The following is an 18,284-nucleotide window of genomic DNA, read 5'->3' as shown; positions in this document are numbered from 1 at the left end:
CAAAAAAGAAAAAGAGAGGGAAAGAAGACACTTGGGGTTCAGCATTTGTGTTTTGATTCTTCTGAATTCCAACAGAATGATGCATTGATTTAGAGTTAGCTCAAAGTTGTTTGGTCCTCAATGAAAGGTTGAGAAAACCCTCTGAACTAATGGCTTGAGAGTTAAAAATGATCCAGTGGGCTAAGAGAGCATGAAGATCTGAGTAAACACGTGTCTTAAAACCAGTTAGACGTTTTCACTGACCTACAATTACATATATATGTGTATGTATGTGTATATATATATATATACACATACATACACACATATATACATATATATAGAGAGAGTGAGAGCGAGAGCGAGAGTGAGAGAGAGAGAGAGAGAGAGAGGGAATAGATGATTAGGTAACTGAGGTTGAATCAAGTATAGTAAAAATGTTTTGCTTTCAGAGGTATTTGAGAATCTTTAAATGGTGGATTTTATACTTCTTTATGTACTTATATTAACTTTATGGGTGTAGCACTTTATCTGAACCTAGGGTGAACTTTATCCTGTTAAAAAAAACCCACTACTCCATACATATCTGATTAAAAACCTATTAGATAACTGGATGCTCCTTCTAAATTGCCCATGTTTTTGGATAAGCTGAAAACCTGGATTTTATACATATTCTGTGACTACAGTGATTGTGTAGACTGATAGATATTCGAATGTGGTTAAATTTTATTGTTTCAGCAATTATAGACTTATGCCAGGTACTTGTAAAATAGTATTTTCACAAATGACTATTTTGAGAACTGTCTCTGTTTATCTCATTCAGGTTTCAGGAATTTGGGTGACACTTCTGTAAGCAGCGCTGCAGTTTCTCATTATCCTCAAGTGAGCAGGTGGCTGACAGGGTGGCATAGGAGGTCAAAGATGTCAGGAACAGATTATAGGAGGATATTAGATTAAATAATTCACTACTTTTTTTGTTGTTGTTCATTTAACATATTCCAAATTCAATAAAAAAAAGTCATCTTGCTGATGATGAGGGACCATAAGGCAAGCAGAGGGCAAAGCACAAGCTAGCACCAATTCCAACCCCCTCCCCCCCACAGGGTGGGATGTATGCTACATTCTTCAGGCACTCCTGGCTGCCCAAGGACAAAGGAAAGGGAAAGAATACCAACGGTTAACTGATAGAGGTCACAATCATGCAGGACAGGAGTCTATCAGTTTACAAATATCTTAGTGAATTATAAGAAAAAGGCAATCTTATCAATAGCTTAACTTCCAGAAACCTATAGACTCAGTTTCCTGGAGCCCTTAATATCACCCTCCCCTCTATAGTGACTCGGGGAGCAAAAACAAGAAGGAAATGGCAGGTAAAATGAAATTTCCTCATAACCTGCAGCCCACTGACAAATACTTGAGGCAAATACAGAGTATAACATTTCTCCAGGAACCCCCTACCATCTTAATGATAATGCTTTGCTAGAGGGAAAACAACCGCAGCTCGACAATAGCAAGGCCTCAGGTATCTTAGGAGTTCTCTTTAGCATATCAAAGTCCCTCTGGAGGCCTCCCTTTTGCCTTTACCTCTCACAACTCCACAGTATATAACCAGTCACTCCTCACAACCCCAGTGCAGCTCTTTCTGCCCATGGGTCCTGTCCCTGTGCTTTAATAAAATCACCTTTTTGTACCAAAGATGTCTCAAGAATTCTTTCTTGGCCATTGGCTCTGAACTCTCATCACTCCAAAACCCCATCACTGAATCAAAAATATGTGTCTGGAGAGAGGCTCAAAATTTGCTTTGGTCAACTAATGGATGCTTGAGAAAATCCCCAGAAACTTCAGCATCAGATATGAAAATATTTTTCCTTCTTATGAGAATGGGAGTAGTAATAGATTATGACCACTGTTCCTACTCAAGCAAGTGAAGGTCACTGCAACCTTTCTGTGATAGTTGCCTAAGAGAAAGCAGAACACAGTCATACCCGCTGCTTGAAGCCCCTTTATTTGGCTTCCTTTTGTATCAAAAGGATTGGCTTTCACCATGGGAGAGGTTGTAATTGGATTTTACCATGAAAGGAGGTTGTAATTAGATTTCTCAGCAGGTCTACAAGCTCCCTCCCTGGAAAAACAAGGAAAAGGGCCTGGTTATCCTTTCCTCTAGCTGGGAAGGTAGCCCAGCTAAGCTTGAAGGGATTAGTGAAAGGCACAGGCAAAGTAGGCCATGTGTGTATCATCCAACCCCATATGATGGAGCGAAGACCTCTCTGGCCTCTAAGACCAGTGTTTGGTCCTTTAGACTGAGGGTGGAAAGCAGTGCATGCGACAGGTAAATATTGCTTGGACACTGCATTTGGTGTGGAACATTTCTAAAAGGAACCCTCTGACACTCGGTCTATCTTTTGATGTCCTGCAATTTCTATCTCCCAGAGAAAGGAAGGGCACCTAAAGTCTGGCACTCCCGAGAATATCATCCTCCATCTAGATTTAAGAGTGAACTTACACAAACTTACCAGAATATATTTTGGGTACTCTGATTCGTTTTGAGTTCTTACCTGTAATTGGTTGCATTTCAGTTTCTAGGGTATTTTCTAGAAGTTTAAAGTAGAATAAGATTGGGTCAGAGTAGATTTTTGTATTTGATTTCTTTTTAGTTTCTAAAGTTTTTTAGAACACTAAATAAATAAATTTATTACTTTAAAGCACTAATTTAAATTTAAACTTAAAAAGCTAAGTCTTCTTTTCGAAGTTCTGCTGTCATCTTGCTGCTTAAATCTACCTACTGTAACCATTTTTCTCCACCTGGCACTTCTCGTGTCACTACCTCTTCTTTTTATATCTCTTCTCTTTTCTTTTCTCTTAAGCATTAACAAGCTCTCTGACCAATGAACTAGTGTAAACAGCTATCCATTCCTCTAAAAGGAGGAACAGGCTTGGAGTCTATTCTTTTCTAGCTCTTCTATTGGTTATGTAAATGACTCCTTGGAAATGTTAGTGCTGGGAGTTATTGTTTGAAGTCTTTTTAACTGAACTTCCCTCTTGTTGCCTGGAGTTACCCAGGCAGCTGAACTGCCCCCTTTCTCCCTAGATGTTGGCTTCTTCTTAGGCAGTCCCAGCCAAACTTACAAGTCTTCCTCCTTCCCTTCTAGGCCAAGGAAAGTAAACAAACGTTGCTTCAACACTTTTGGTTTTCAAGGCAGATTATGATTACTTGATCTGTTCATCTTACCTTGTCTAAAGTCCAACAAACTGAGAAAGACACACCATATACCCTAGAAAAAGGAGAGGTTTGCATTGACCATTTTCCCTATTTTTCTTCTTACTATTGGCATATCATTTCTTAGAGTATGCACATCCATGCTTCTAAATAAGGCTAGGTATATCTTCTGTTGGATTCATTTATATCAGAGGAAGCCTGTAGGCTGCTATTTTTAGTAATTATTTTAACTGTGGAAAAATTTCCTTTCAGGGAAATGTAGTAAACAAAATGATTATCATGGTTATTTCATAATCAATCACAAACAGATCATTTTCCTTCACCCTGTCTTTACATAATAGTCAAAGCTTTTGTTATTAGAGAGCAAACCCTTTAGTCACATTTTGGCTAACATATACATATTGTTACCCGATCCAGAGTTAACACTGATGCTTCAGGGCTTTTAAAGTATTAATGAGTCTCTTAGGAGAGCTCTGTAGCTTGACATTAAAGTCATCTGAAGGATTAAAAAAGATGTTCTTCTATTTTGAGTTCTCTGCTGAGTCACCATCTGACATCAAGGTGACCCAGCCCGGTGAATGATAAAGATTTTCTGGAGCTTTGACCTTCAACTCACCGTCATCCTTCCTAACCAAACCTACTACAGTCATGTGGGGCCAAGTGAGGGATAAACACGGTTTATGTCAGTTGGGGCACTGAGTCCAACCTGGTTTTGACAAGAGTTCAACATGAATCAAGCAGATAATAAAAATGCTTAGTGATCAGGGAAGAGGGTATTGTGGAGAGTTGCTTAGGATTTGCATCTCCCATCGCTCTGCTCTTTGCTCTCAGAGGAGCTGGCCTTCTCTGTATTCCTCAAATAGACCATGATCTCACTTGCTGCAGGGTCTTTGCACAAGGTGTCACACTGTTAGAATTCTCTTGCCAGCACCCACTTGCCCCAATCACCACCCCCCCCCCCACACACACACAAGCATACACAAGCACACACAGAGACACCACAGAGTAACATCTATTTAGCCTTCAGATCAAAACAGCCATCAGTGACCTTCGGCAGAGGTCAGGCTCCTTAAACATACTTTCTTAGAACAAAGGTGTTTTACCCTCTTAATACTTATTTCAGCAGATGATTATATACAATACAAATTCAAATATACTGTGACTTTTTCATCCCCCAAATTATGCTATAAGAAAGAGGGATGTGCTTTATATTTTAGTGCTTCCGAGATCTCTCACATTAAAGACCACTGTCTCAATGACTTCATTTTGAACAACAAAGTACTGTTTCAGGAAAACAGCCTGAAATGATCTCAAGCAATGCTTATTTTTGTCATGCTTAAGATGGTCATCTTGACAATAAAAAAGGAGGTAAAGATATTTAAAGCAGATTTAGTAATTATTCGTGAGGTATGACTTCATTATTGCAAGTGTTAAAATCGCAGTTTTAGAAAACCACACTTTACAAACTCAAGTGTTTTCAAATAAGCCTTGAAAGAGGGCTGGAAAAAACAAAGAAGTAATAAATAGAATGAGAATTTATGCTTAGGGATCCAATTTGCAGCATCCACAGATTTTTAAGAAGTGTGTTATAAACAACTTGCGGAGGACTGATGATGCATTAGTCTGTACTAGATAATTACAGAGTGGATTCAGTGAGTAGATCTTAGGTATCCTCTAAGTACATATTACAATTTACTACCTGTTTGTGCATTTAGGTTGGCCAAGGACTTTGGCTGAGAGTCTTGTCATTAGAAAAATAAAGATGGCTTTGTATTCAAGGTCACCTTATGTTTGCGCATAAGCACTTTTTATTAATGTGATGATTTACTTAATGACAGTCTCCCTAACTACACAGTAAGTGCCACTAGAGCACAGCCCTCTCTATATTTACTCCTGCAGCATCTCTGGCATTTCTCATGGTATAGAACATTGAAATGCATGAGTTGTTCAAGACATAAGATTATTTATTGACATAATTGCATGGTCTGGAAAACACTGGAGAGACTAAAACACTAAGATGCTTTAATGCAAAGCATCTTAATAAAAGATGTTTTAATAACCTTTTACTCTGTTAATCAAGATGAGAATTTTCTTTATAAATGTAAAAACCCTTATTTATTTTTCTTTAGAAATTCAATGGTTCACATTTATACAATGATAATTCTGACGCCTATATTCATTACAGTTTACTCATTGGGAAATTCCAAGTTCAAAACAGCTAGCTCTGGGGCACGTGGGCGGCTCAGTCAGTTAGGCTGACTCTGATTTCAGCTAAGGGTCTTGGGATCAAGCCCTGCATTGGGCTCCATGCTGAGCGGGAAGCAGAGCCTGCACTCTCTCTCCCCTCTCTTTGCCCAAGCTCTCTCTTAAAAAAAAAAAAAGCTATTTCCATCAAAGGTGGACATAGCGATGACAAGTATTAAAAGACTATTAAAAGTATTACAGAGTATGAAAAGAACTACTACTTATTGAGCACTTACACATCATTTCAGTTAATCTGACAATGAATTAGCTGTTACCCCCATTTAACAAATAAGGGATATAGGGGCCTGGTAAGCCTAACAGCTAACCTTGACCACTGGTCACATACTGTAATGAGAGCCTTACACTATCTTATTCAATCTCCACAACAATTTCATGACTATTCTTATCTCTGTTTGCAGATGAGAAGACAGAGGCAAAGAGTGTGTAAGGTAAAACACTAGAGAGTGCCCGGATGCAAGTCCTGGTAGACGCCCCGGAATCCCCCTGGATAACCACTGTACTGTGGTGCATTGCGAAGATGGGAGGAGCCGGCAGGAACTCGGAAAATGGATTTATTCTGGGCTGTGCAGTATGTGCTTTGAAGTGAGGTTATTTCTATCTCTCTTCCTTTGCCTTCCCAGTAGTTCTCCCCCCCGCACTCCAGAGTAAACTGGTCACTGTTTTAGTAGCTTTCTTGTTCATTTTCTTAACACCTATTCATCGAATTTCTAAAGAAAACATTTAGCTATTCCAATTGGTGTACATAGTTGGTTGCATAATAGGAAGGAAACAAGCCAAGACTGGAGACTTCATTTCTAAAGAAGGATTTTAGAGCAGACTAAGAGTTATTTCACAGAGTGGGTCATGAAACTCAGTCTCTCTATACCCTTTCATCGCTATGACGACAGGCTGCTCCTGCTACATGTAGCCAGAAAAAGCAGCTGACATTTCAATGCTAGGAGCACAGGGGGAGAGGTTTACAAAAACAAAAAACAAAACCCAAACCCTTTCGTTTGAATTTCAGTTAGAAAGGAAAAAATACCCCTGGAGCAAGTCAAAACCCCTATTCTTGCCTTTAGAAAAGATAAGAAAGGAGAAATGTTGGGGGCCTTCTCCCCTGTCCAACTAGGCCAATAAAACAGAATCAACTGCAAAGCAGCATTTCATCTCACTCTCTTAATGGCAATCTGAAACAGAAAACTCCCTTTGGTTTCATTTGACTTGGTCCTTAAGAAGAAACTAATTGATGAAGCAGTAAAGACTCACAGTAATAAATACTTCATGTTGAGCACCGCCCCCCCCCCCCCCCAGGGGAGTACAGTAGATTCAGATTTATTTTTCCATTCCTTTGGATAAAAAAAAAAAGACAATTCAAAGAATATTTCCTTCTCAATCCCCAATTCTGTTATCAGAAAAATCATTTCAAGTGTATAACTGAATACTTTCTCACGCTGTGCCACTCTGCCAGGTGCTACACTTGGTATTTTAAAAACATCTCATTTAACTCCTACAACAACTGCATTTGTGGGTATTATTATCACTGCTTGCTTAATAGATGGGTAAACTAAGAAACCTTGAGGGAAAACCGAGAGTAAATTCCTTTTTACAGAGTTCCAGTTGGGACACCTAGGTAGGGTGGTGTTTTCATTATTAGCTATGATTAACTGATTGCTTCATATGCACCAGGCATAGGGGTTTTCTTGACTTAATTATCATAACAAATCTCTGAAATGGCAAATAATTTTATGATCCTCATTTCCACAGATGAGGGGACTGAGGCTCAAAGACCCATTTGTCCAAAGTCACAGATCCTGGTAAAGCCCAGGTATAAGCCACGTCTGTGTGTTTCCAGAATTCATGATCTTACTTTATTACACCATCTCCTACAATTATTAGAGACCGCACATTCTGTCCCCCAGAGTTCTGTGTACCTTTTGATGCCCAACACAAAAACCAGGCCCAGGTGGTATTACCAGTGCAAGCTCAGCCTTTGGCAGAAGATGCCCTGTGGGCCTTGTGTGAACCAGAGCCCAGCTTAGCTGGGCATCTCTTGGGCAGCCAGGTCTACTGGGGAAGTTCTCCTGGATTTATGGGGCCCCTTTCCCCTTCACTGAAGGCTGTTCCAGAAGGAAATGTAAAGGAAAAGGGCACCTGAAGTCTTTTAACAGCAGTTGTTTATGTTTTTCTTGGTGGAAAAAGCATAAACAAACAAATGTTTGTATACTGTTATTAAATGGAATAAAAATAATAGTCAAGAGAAAATGAAATGAATAGTGTTCTGGAGTTGTCTAGAGACATCACTGTTCATTTCATTCTTGTCATCACTATTTTTATGTAGTTGATAAGTGAAGTTGCACATGAGAAAGTACTGGGGATTGAACCCCAAAAGACCTGGAGAAGAAACCTCAGGAATTGCTAAATAGGTGCACAGAAATTCCATAAAAGGAAAAAGGCAAGATTCATGAATAACATGTACGCATTCTTTTTAAAAACTTGGGAAGTAGCATTAGTTGATTGGATGGTAAGTAGATGAAACAGACTGATTGCTCTTCTTTGCTAGATCTGGTTGAATGAATAGAAATATAAACTTAAATCTTTCCTAAGAGGGGTGTCCTTTTTTTAAACAGTCATGGTTAACAATAGTCACTACCACCAAAGTTTAGATGAATAAGCTCCGAACTCAAAAAAAGTTGGTATCCAAGAGACAGGGGAGAATTTATTAAAAAGATTTTTGCTGAGTTGGATCGAGTGAACATTTCTATTCAGTGCAGTCAGGCAGTGGGCCAGAGGAAAGCTCAGACACAATGCCAAGGTGACATATTTAACCTCTTTGCAGATTAAAGGCAGTGCAAAAGAGACAGTCTTTCCTCAGTACCGCTTGGTTATAGTATCAACAGCACCCATCTACAGTTGAAAGGATGGTTTTCTCCTGCAGGGGGACCTCTAATACCTAGGAGGAATGAGTGAGCATGACGTACATTATTGTTTTATTCTAGTAGAGCCAGAATGATAATACCATATGATATAGGATTTGCCATAATCTCCTCAGCTCTCTGGTTTCCCTACCTCCTTCCCTCCCCAAGTAGGACATCATCAGGAATTAAAGAAATTTTATGTGTGTGCACCTTAAAAAACAATGGAGGGAGACAAGAGACAGCTAGTCATAAAAGTATAAAAGGGAATTAGGAAAGGAATAATAGTCATAATAACTAAAAAACAATAAAAGAAGATTATAGTAGTGCAGCAATTTTCCTGCCTTTTGGAAAAGCAAAATGTTCCATGTCTATATTGCTGGTAGGTACACACTGGGACAGTGGTGGTGATGAAATAATTTCAGATAATTTAAACATGGAAAACATACATGTTACTTTGATTTGAAAGTTCTTTTTTAAACTACTTCCCTTATGATTTACTTAATATACTCAGTAAAATATTTCTATAAAACACATTTCCAGATTCAGACTTCACCAAGATCTGAATGCTAATCTGGCCAACAACAGTTCTACATTTGTGCCCTTGCTCTTCATTAAAACCATCATTTATTACTACTAACTATATAATCTTGAAGAAGAAAAGGAAACATGAATACAAGAGTTAAAATTTCTTACTAAGTAGCTTTTCTGTAAATCACACAAAAGTTTGTTTGTTTTTTTTTTTGTAAATAAATGGCTTTGTCCTAGGAAAAAAATATTAGACATCTTCATTGGATCATGCAGTGTAGTATAACAAATGCCATTAGATGATACAGTAAACTTATTAAAATTTACCTTCAGGTAGGTGGCTGGACCCAGAGCCTCGATACAAAATTGCAGTTGAATCCTCTCTTTGCACACAGCCAAGAAATAAAAGTTTGACAAATACCCAATACACTTTAAAAAATCTCTTCCCTCATTAGCTCTGCTTCTCTGCCCAGACACACATTCGAGTCTGTTGGAGTTGAAATTCTGCTGCTCTGTCAACTAGTCAGGGTCTGAGGTGACAGACAAATGTGGAGGTTGGCACTGGGGGTATTTCAGGCTGTCATCGTTTTTGTTGCAGATTCCTGCAGTTCTCCGGCAGGCTGGCCTCTCCGAGGGCGCGAGGAGCTTTCCAGGCAGTGCAAGCCAACAGGGAAAGAGCTCATTCTGCCAGAGAGACTATGGGGTTAACAGTCCTCCCCTCAAGCTCTTGTTCTCAGAAGCTAATAACTTGGCCAGAAGAGAAGCACGTGGCTCTTCATGCTTTTTTTTTTCCCCCTTTTTCAAACAACTCTAAAAGCAAGCAGGATCCCTTTTTTGGGGATTTTTTATTTTAAGACTTTGAAAAGAAACTCTACTGTTGTTTCTTAAAGGAAATTGAGGGGGGGTTAAGGAAGGGGAGAAGAATAATTGCAGCAGATGCATTTTTAAATTTTTTAATTGAAACTGTCTCACGAATATACTCTTGATTTTAATCAAAGCAGGGTACTTCAGATACTTCAAACTTTCTTTAAATGACCTTCAGGGATTTATGTATATATGAAGCATCACTCATTCATATTATAGATCACTTGTATGCTGATTCAGAAACCTTTGCGGTTCACAGATTATTATTCTCCCCACACAACTCCCTACTAACCGCCCCCCCCCCCCCCATATAATGACTGATCTGTTAAGAAACTTTCTCATGAAATAGACTGGCGTTATGCATTTATTTTTGACTTGGCATTCTGGTTGTTTGTTTGTGTCTAATCTGTTCTACTGCTACTCTCACATTTATTGTACATTTATTATGTGTCAGACACTGTGCTAACAGTTTGTTATGTGCATTATTTCAGTTGAGTCTCACACGTTTATATGAGGTGAGTATGCTCCCATTTGAGGGTGGTGTAGTATTAAGTGGTAAAGTCTGCATGTTTTGAGGGCACACAGCTTGAGTTTACATCCTGGCTTCACCACTTCCCAACTATATGACCTGGGACAAATTATGTAACCTCTCAAAGCTTCAGTATCCTTATCTATAAGATGGGGGATACAAATATGGGGATGAGAATAATATCTATCTCAGGCAGTTGTTCTGAGTTTTAGGTAAATACAAATGCACAGAACACCTCCTGTCACCCAGCAGATGCTCAAATGTTAACTATTGTGGTTTATAGGAGGAAACCTAGGCTTAGTAGCTGAGTGATTTTTCCAGAGTCTCCAGCTCGTAAAGGTAAAGAGTGGGATTCCAACCCAGCTACCTTGGCCAACTGCTATGCTTGTGTTACTCAAACTATAGGCTATAATACCTCCTTCTGAGTGAGCTGTGAGTTCCTTGAGGGTAGAGATGTGCTCCTTCTTCCTGGCACAGTGCTTTGCAGACTGTAAATGCTCCATTAACTTCAAATGAATGGTTATAATTTAATTTAGATTTTCTACATTTATGCCAAAGTCAGGCCAAAAGCAAAACAATGACAACAAAACTAAACAAACACCCCACCTACAGTTGTAGGCAAATATGTCCTCAGACAACTGTCTCTAGCCGCTTTAGGAACATTTGCCCTATTTATTTGTCAGAACACCACAAAAGAAAGGTAACAATAATTATCTCTGTTTTGCAGTTGGGGAAATTTGGAAGCAGAGGAAACTGGGCAATTTGCCTAGGAACCGAAAACAAGTCACCGCGCAGCTGGGAAGTGTCTCACGACTCTACCATCAGGATTACTTGTTCCTAACGGCCTTTGCAGGCACAGGATGAAATGACGTGATGTCCTTTTGCCTCAGACAATGGGATGTTTTTCCTTAGCCAAGGTCTAGGGTGTAAGCAGTCTCCTCAGAGGCAGGATCAAAGGAGTGGTCTGTGTTCAACTTTGTTTCTCTGCCTCTGTGCACATCTGGGTCTGAGAGGTGGAGGAGACAGAGGCACCATTTTTCCAACAGTTCCCGAGGGCCACGGGGATGAGGTACTATTGCAGGGTATGTAGGATAAGCATTTCTGAAGATTTTCCCTGGTTTGGCTATGGAAATTTTCTCTGGAACCCAAATATTGACTTCTTATTCTAACCACATTCCCTATTTATTTGAGATAGCTTTATGAGATTGATTTCAGGTAATTACATCAATTCACTGAGAATGTAGGGAAAGTTTGAGCTAGAAGACAATGGAAAAAAATGTGCTCAACAAAAATACTTTTTTCTAATACTAAAATTGATATTTTACATTTCTATGAAATGATCGAAGTGAAATTTCTTAAGGAATCTGTATGAACACAAAAAATAATTTGCTTAATGCAAACTAGATCTCTTAAATGAAAATATGTGATTTATCTCTTAAGTGTAAATATATAGCTACAGAGTTCATTTGTAGGTGGCAAATCTTGAGAATTTTGACTGTGTTTCTTATAACTAGATAACAGAGTATTATTTTTTTTAATAAAAAAACTTTGAATTTACAATGTCTTTTAAGTATGGCTTTATTTTAGGAATGTTCACGGGCAGATATTCAAACTCTTATTGTTTCTAAGGCTGTCATTTCTAAAATAGTTTACAGTGCATGAAGCTGAAGACAATAAACCGATAATATCCACCTAACAGATGGAGCTGTAGATCAGATTTAGAAACTCACCCAGCATCTTGGGGTCCTTGGGTGGCTCAGTCCATTAAGCATCCGAGTCTTGAGTTCGGCTCACATCATGGTCTCGGAGTTTGTGAGTTCGGGCTCTGTGCTGACATAGAGCTCTGCGCTGACAGTGTGGAGCCTGCTTGGGATTCTCTGTCTCCCTCTCTCTCTGCCCCACCCCCCTCAAACAAAACAAAACAAAACAAAACAAAACAAAACAAAACAAAACAAAAGCCAGAGAAACTTACCCAGTGCCTAAATGTGAACTTTGACAAATAAAGAGCATATCAATTACTACATATGAACTGATCCATATAACATCAGCATTGGTCAAAAGGGTCTCACAAAAGTCAACATGAAAGTTTTTTTTTTTTTTTTTTTAACTAAGTGCTAAGTGCTAAGATTCCTTTTGAGAATCTGACAAAAGCTGTGGGCAGGCTCCTAAAATACATTTATGAATTACCCACCCCCCCAGGGGTTCCACAAACTTAAGAACCTCTGATTTAGGTAAACAGAGAACACATTAATCAATCCTTAAGCACTGAATAAGCTTTTTTGGCTTCTGGGTGATGTGAGAGAAATACAGTTCCTGACTATTAGCAGTCTAAGACACAGGACATGCATTCATTGTCAGAAAGGAGCATGATTCCTGTGGAGTAGTGGAGAGCTCCAGGTAGGAAGTGAGTATGGATGAAGGTAGGAAGTGCAGTGAAAGCAGAGTTTCAATAATTATTTTGCCCAGGACCTGGCCTGTAGGACTTTCCTCCTTCCATGTATTAGTTTGCTAAGGCTATCGTAACAAAATGGCACAGACTGGGTGGCTTACTTGCCTAACAAAAATTTATTTTCTCACAGTTCTGGAGGCTGCCAAGTCCAGGATCAAGGTGCTCACTGGGGTGGTTTCTTCTGAGGCTTCTCTCTTTGGCTTATTGATGGCTATCTTCTCATTGGTGTCCTCACATGGATTTTTCTTTATGCTCACACAATCCTGGTGACTCTTCCTTTTTTTAAAAGGACATCAAGGGGGCGCCTGGGTGGCTCAATTGGTTAAGTGTCCGACTTCAGCTCAGGTCATGATCTCACGGTCTGTGGGTTCGAGGCCTGCGTAGGGCTCTTTGCTGGCACTTCAGAGCCTGGAGCCTGCTTCCGATTCTGTGTCTCCCTCTCTCTCTGCCCCTTTTCTGCTTGCTCTCTGTCTCTCTCTCTCTGTCTCTCTCAAATAATAAACATTAAACAAATTAAAAAAAAAAAGGACACCAGGGGCTCCTGGGTGGCTCAGTTGGTTAAGGACTCTTGATTTTGGCTCAGGTCATGGTCTCACAATTCATGGGATTGAGCCCCATATCAGGCTCCACATTGACAGCTTGGGATTCTCTCTCTCCCTCTCTCTCTGCAACCCCCTCTCCCAAATAAATAAAAAATATTTAAAAGGATATCAGTCATATTAGATTAGAGCTCCATCTTTAAAACCTCATTTACCTGAATTACCTCTTTAAAGGCTCTATCTCCAAATTCAATCACATTAGGGATTAGGGCTTCAACATGTAAATTTTGGGGAAGACACAATTCAGTCCATTAACACCCCGTTATCTTTCATACCTTTATATTTAATTCCCTAAGGTTTTACTTCTGGGACCCATACTCATTTCTCAGTTCTGGCTTAGCTACTGACTTCTTGTGACATTCCCCTACCTCCCAGCACTACCATCATATCCTGGCCCTGAACCATTTCAGATCTCTCAGCTGTCTTGGTCATCAACCTATTGGGTCAATTTCTGACCATGGGTTTTTGCAGGACGTTAGCCATCCTTTCTCAGCCTGGCTCTTCTATGGGCTTAGTCATACTCTCCATCTGGCCTTCAGCAGAGGCGTGACTTACGGAAACAATAAGCAAGAGAATAGCAAAATATGCATAGTATTTTGCTAAATATAATGCAGTTAATGTGATTAACTGCTATTTTTCTCATAATAACTTTCAAAGCAAAAGGAATAAAAATAAAAGGAGAAAGACTGGCTAGGGTGAGGTGAATTTTATGTCAGTCTAAGCAGTTTGGCTTTTATTCATTAGGTAAAAGGGAGCTCTGGAAGATTTGACCCATTTAAGGTTAGGAAGAAGAGGATGGAACAAACATAACATACTGTATCTAGCAGGCACTTGACTGGCTTAGTTGGTGGAACATGCGACTGTTGATCTTGGGGTTGTGAGTTCGAGCCCCATGTTGTTTGTAGAGATTACCTAAAAATGAAATCTTAAAAAAAAATAGTATCTATCAGGATAGGTTGAGCCACAATAACAAATATCCCCAAAACATCAGGGACTTGCAACAAAGGTTTATTTTTCATTCATGCTACATGTTTACCATAGGTCTATTGGAATTGCGTTATACATTGCCTTCATTCTGGGATCCAGGCTGATCAATCAGTTCCCTTTGACGAAGAAAAAGAAATATGGCAAACTACGCTTAGTTTTAAAGCTTTTGCCTGAGTGTGATACATATCACTTCTGACTACATCTCATTGACCAAAGCAGGTCATGTGGCCACACCTGAGCTTAACAGCGTGGGGAAGTATATTCTTCCTACAGAGAAGAGGAACTATAGTCAAGAAAACCAGAACGTAAATTTTAATCAGAATGGAAAAATAGGATAGCCCACTGAAAAAAGTATTAGGAGAAAGGAAGAAAAGAAAATAAAGGGGCAGAAGTTAGAAAAAAAGGGGAGAGGATAAAAAGGGCAAGGGAGGAAGAAGAGAGGGGAAAATAAGAGGCAGCTCTACAGAAGATACAAATAAATAACCAAGAAAACTGAGACAACAGAAATAAAAGGGGTTAGATTAGGTTAGAGAAATACCAATCAGATGGTTCTATGAAGTTTTAAGAGTTATATATTAGTTTTCTAGCTCTGTCATAACAAATTACCACAGATTGGGTGGCTTTAAATAGCAGAACTTTATTTTCTCAAAGTTCTCGAGATAAAAGTCTGAAATCAAGGTGTCAACAGGCATATGCTCCTTAAGATGGCTTTAAGGAAGAGTCCTTCCTTGCCTCTTCCTAGCTTCTAATGGCTCCCAGAAATCCTTGGCATACGTAGGTTTGTAGCAGCATTTTATCAATCTCTGCATCCATCCTCACATGACTTTGGTCCCTGAGTGTCTCCTCTGAATCTCTGTGTGTCCTATTTTCTTTCTTTCTTTCCTTTTTAAAATGTTTATTTATTTTTTAGAGTGAGAGAGAGAGGCAGGAGGAGAGGGGCAGAGAGAGAGAAGAGGCACAGAATCTCAAGCAGGCTCCAGGCTCTGAGCTGTTAGCACAGAGCCCGACGTGGGGCTCAAGCTCATGAACTGTGAGCTTATGACCTGAGCTGGAGTTAGACGCTCAAACGACTGAGCCACCCAGGTGCCCCTGTCCTATTTTAAGTATACCAGTCATTGGATCTAAGGTCAGTTCAAATCCAGTATGACTTCATCTTAACTTAATTACATCTGCAAAGACCCTATTTCCAGGGGTGCCTGGGGGCTCAGTCAGTTAAGAGTCTGACTTTGGCTCAGGTCATGATCTTGTGGTCTGTGAGTTCAAGCCCTGCATCAGGCTCTGTGCTGACAGCTCAGAGTGTGGGGCCTGCTTCAGATTCTGTGTCTCCCTCTCACTCTCTGCCCCTCACCCACTCACACTCTGTCTCTCAAAAATGAATAAATGTTAAAAAAAAATTAAGGGGCGCCTGGGTGGCTCAGTCAGTTGAGCGTCCGACTTCGGCTCAGGTCATGATCTCACGGTTTCTGGGTTCAAGCCCCATGACGGGCTCTGTGCTGACAGCTCAGAACCTGGAGCCTGCTTCAGATTCTTGTGTCCCCCTCTCTCTCTGCCCCTAACTCACTTGCCTCTTCCTCTCTCCCAAAAATAAATAAACATAAAAGAATTTTAATAAAAAAAATAAAGACGCTATTTCCAAATAATGCCCCATTCACAGGAGCCAGATGTTGAGACTCAAACGTATTTTTTTGGAGGGAACACAATTCAAGCCACTACCAGGTGGGTTGCAGATGTGACTCTAAACTGGGTGACCAAAGGAAGGAGGAAAATATGATTAGCGGTAAAATTCATAATGTAAAATAATTTCAGAAAGAATATATGAGACATTATGTAAAGCAGAAAATGGTGCCCTAACAGCATCCGCATGCTTTTGCAATATCACATTTCATTTTATTACTTCCTACAACATCCCTGGGTGGACAGGTAATAGAAAATGGCTAAAGTCCGATTAAGTAAAATAAATTCTATGAGACAAGTAACAAATGATCTGTGATTGTTTGGTTTTTATTCTTCCCTGCTGACATTAACAAACCTGCAAAAACACATGTAACTCCTATTTGTGATTAAATTCTAATCTCTGTTCTGTAGGTTCAGTTTGAACTTAGTTTCATGCACTACTGAAAAATCTGGACATGTACTGAGGGATGAATGGGGTGGGCCCTTTAGGAGGAGCCAAGGATTTTTTGGGAAAGACTCATTCTAAGGGAATAGGAAGCTAGGCAGACAAGATTAGCTCAATTATATAGCCAGGGGAGTGGTGGAATACAAGAAGATACTGGGGGTTTGGTTCTAGACCACTGCAATAAAGCAAATATTACAGAGTAAAGCAAGTCAAATACTTTTTTTTTGTTTCCCAGTGCACATAAAAGTTATATTTACCTTATGCTATAGTCTATTAAGTATGTGATAACATGCCTTAAAAAATTCATATACATTAATTAAAAAATACTTTATGGCTAAAAAATGCTAACCATCACCTGAGCTTTTGGTGAGTTGTAATCTTTTTGCTGGTAGAGGGTCTTGTCTCAATGTTGATGGCTGCTGACTGATTAGGGTGGTCATTGCTGAGAGCTGGGGTGGCTGTGACAATTTCTTAAAATAAGACAATGATGAAGTTTGCTGTGATTAATTCCTCCTTTGATGAACAATTTTTCTGTAGCATGTGATGCTGTTTGATAACATTTTACCACAGTAGAGATTCTTTCAAAACTGGAATCAATTCTCTGAACGCTGACACTGATTTATCAACTAGGATTACGTAATATCCTAAATCCTTTGTTGTCATTTGAATAATCTTCACAGTAGATTCTTTTTTAAAAAAAAATGTTTAAGGGTTATTCATTTTCCAGAGACAGAGACAGAAAGTGAGGGGGAGAGGGGCAGAGAGAGACAGAGACACAGAATCTGAAGCAGGCTCCAGGCTCTGAGCTGTTAGCACAGAGCCCTACGCGGGGCTCGAATTCATGAGCTGTGAGATAATGACCTGAGCTGAAGTCGGATGCTTAACTGACTAAGCCACCCAGGTGCCCCAGTAATCTTCACAGTAGATTCTATCTCAAGAAAACACTTGTGGGGCACCTGGGTGGCTCAGCTGGTTAAGCGCCCAACTTCAGCTCAGGTCATGATCTCATGGTTTGTGAGTTTGAATCCCACCTCCGGCTCTCTGTTAGCACAGAGCTGGCTTCAGATTCTCTGTCCTCCTCTCTTTCTGCCTCTCCATCGCTTTTGCTCTCTCTCAAATAAACATTAAAAAAAAATAAAAAAATAAACCACTTGCTGTGCTCATCTATAAGAAGCAACTCCTTGTTCATTAAAGATTTACCTTGAGAGTGCAGCGGTTCCAAAAAAAAAAGGTTTGTGAAAATAAGAAAAATTTTATGAGAATTACCAAAATGTGACACAGAGACAGAAAGTTGTTGGAAAAATGTTGCTGATGTGATAAATGGTAGCTTTGACTTGTGGTCAAGCATGGTACAATGTATAGACTTGTGGAATCACTATGATGTACACCTGAAACTAATGTAACATTGTGTGTCAATTATACTTCAATTAGGGGCGCCTGGGTGGCACGGTCGGTTAAGCGTCCGACTTCAGCCAGGTCACGATCTCGCGGTCCGTGAGTTCGAGCCCCGCGTCGGGCTCTGGGCTGATGGCTCAGAGCTTGGAGCCTGTTTCCGATTCTGTGTCTGCCTCTTTTTCTGCCCCTCCCCCGCTCATGCTCTGTCTCTCTCTGTCCCAAAAATAAATAAACGTTGAAAAAAAAATTAAGAAAATTATACTTCAATTAAAAAAATGGTGCTGACAGACTTGCTCAACACAGGGTTGCCACAACCCGTCAATTTGTAAAAAAATGCAGTATCTGCAAAGTGCAATAAAGTGAAGTGCAATAAAATAAGGTAGGCCTGTATTTTATTTCCCTTAGTTTGTGTGTGTGTGAGTGTGTGTGTCTTCAATGTTCTATTTTCTATTTATTTATTTA

The 18,284-nt window shown here is 39.7% G+C and overlaps 1 protein-coding gene across 2 annotated transcripts in view; it reads right to left on the bottom strand.

Annotated features, from left to right (window-relative positions):
* The window catches only part of SPARCL1 (SPARC like 1), a 51,234-nt gene extending 41,645 nt beyond the window's left edge, over positions 1-9,589 (bottom strand). For both annotated transcript variants that reach the window (XM_043572217.1, XM_043572218.1), the window contains exon 1: positions 9,208-9,589. The gene's annotated coding sequence lies outside the window, so the exon portion shown is untranslated. The remainder of the gene's footprint in view (positions 1-9,207) is intronic.
* Between the last annotated feature and the right edge of the window lie 8,695 nt (positions 9,590-18,284).

This window comes from Prionailurus bengalensis, chromosome B1 (assembly GCF_016509475.1).
Source record: "Prionailurus bengalensis isolate Pbe53 chromosome B1, Fcat_Pben_1.1_paternal_pri, whole genome shotgun sequence".
NCBI classification, from domain to species: domain Eukaryota; kingdom Metazoa; phylum Chordata; class Mammalia; order Carnivora; family Felidae; genus Prionailurus; species Prionailurus bengalensis.
This window is presented reverse-complemented; position numbering and strand designations above follow the sequence as displayed.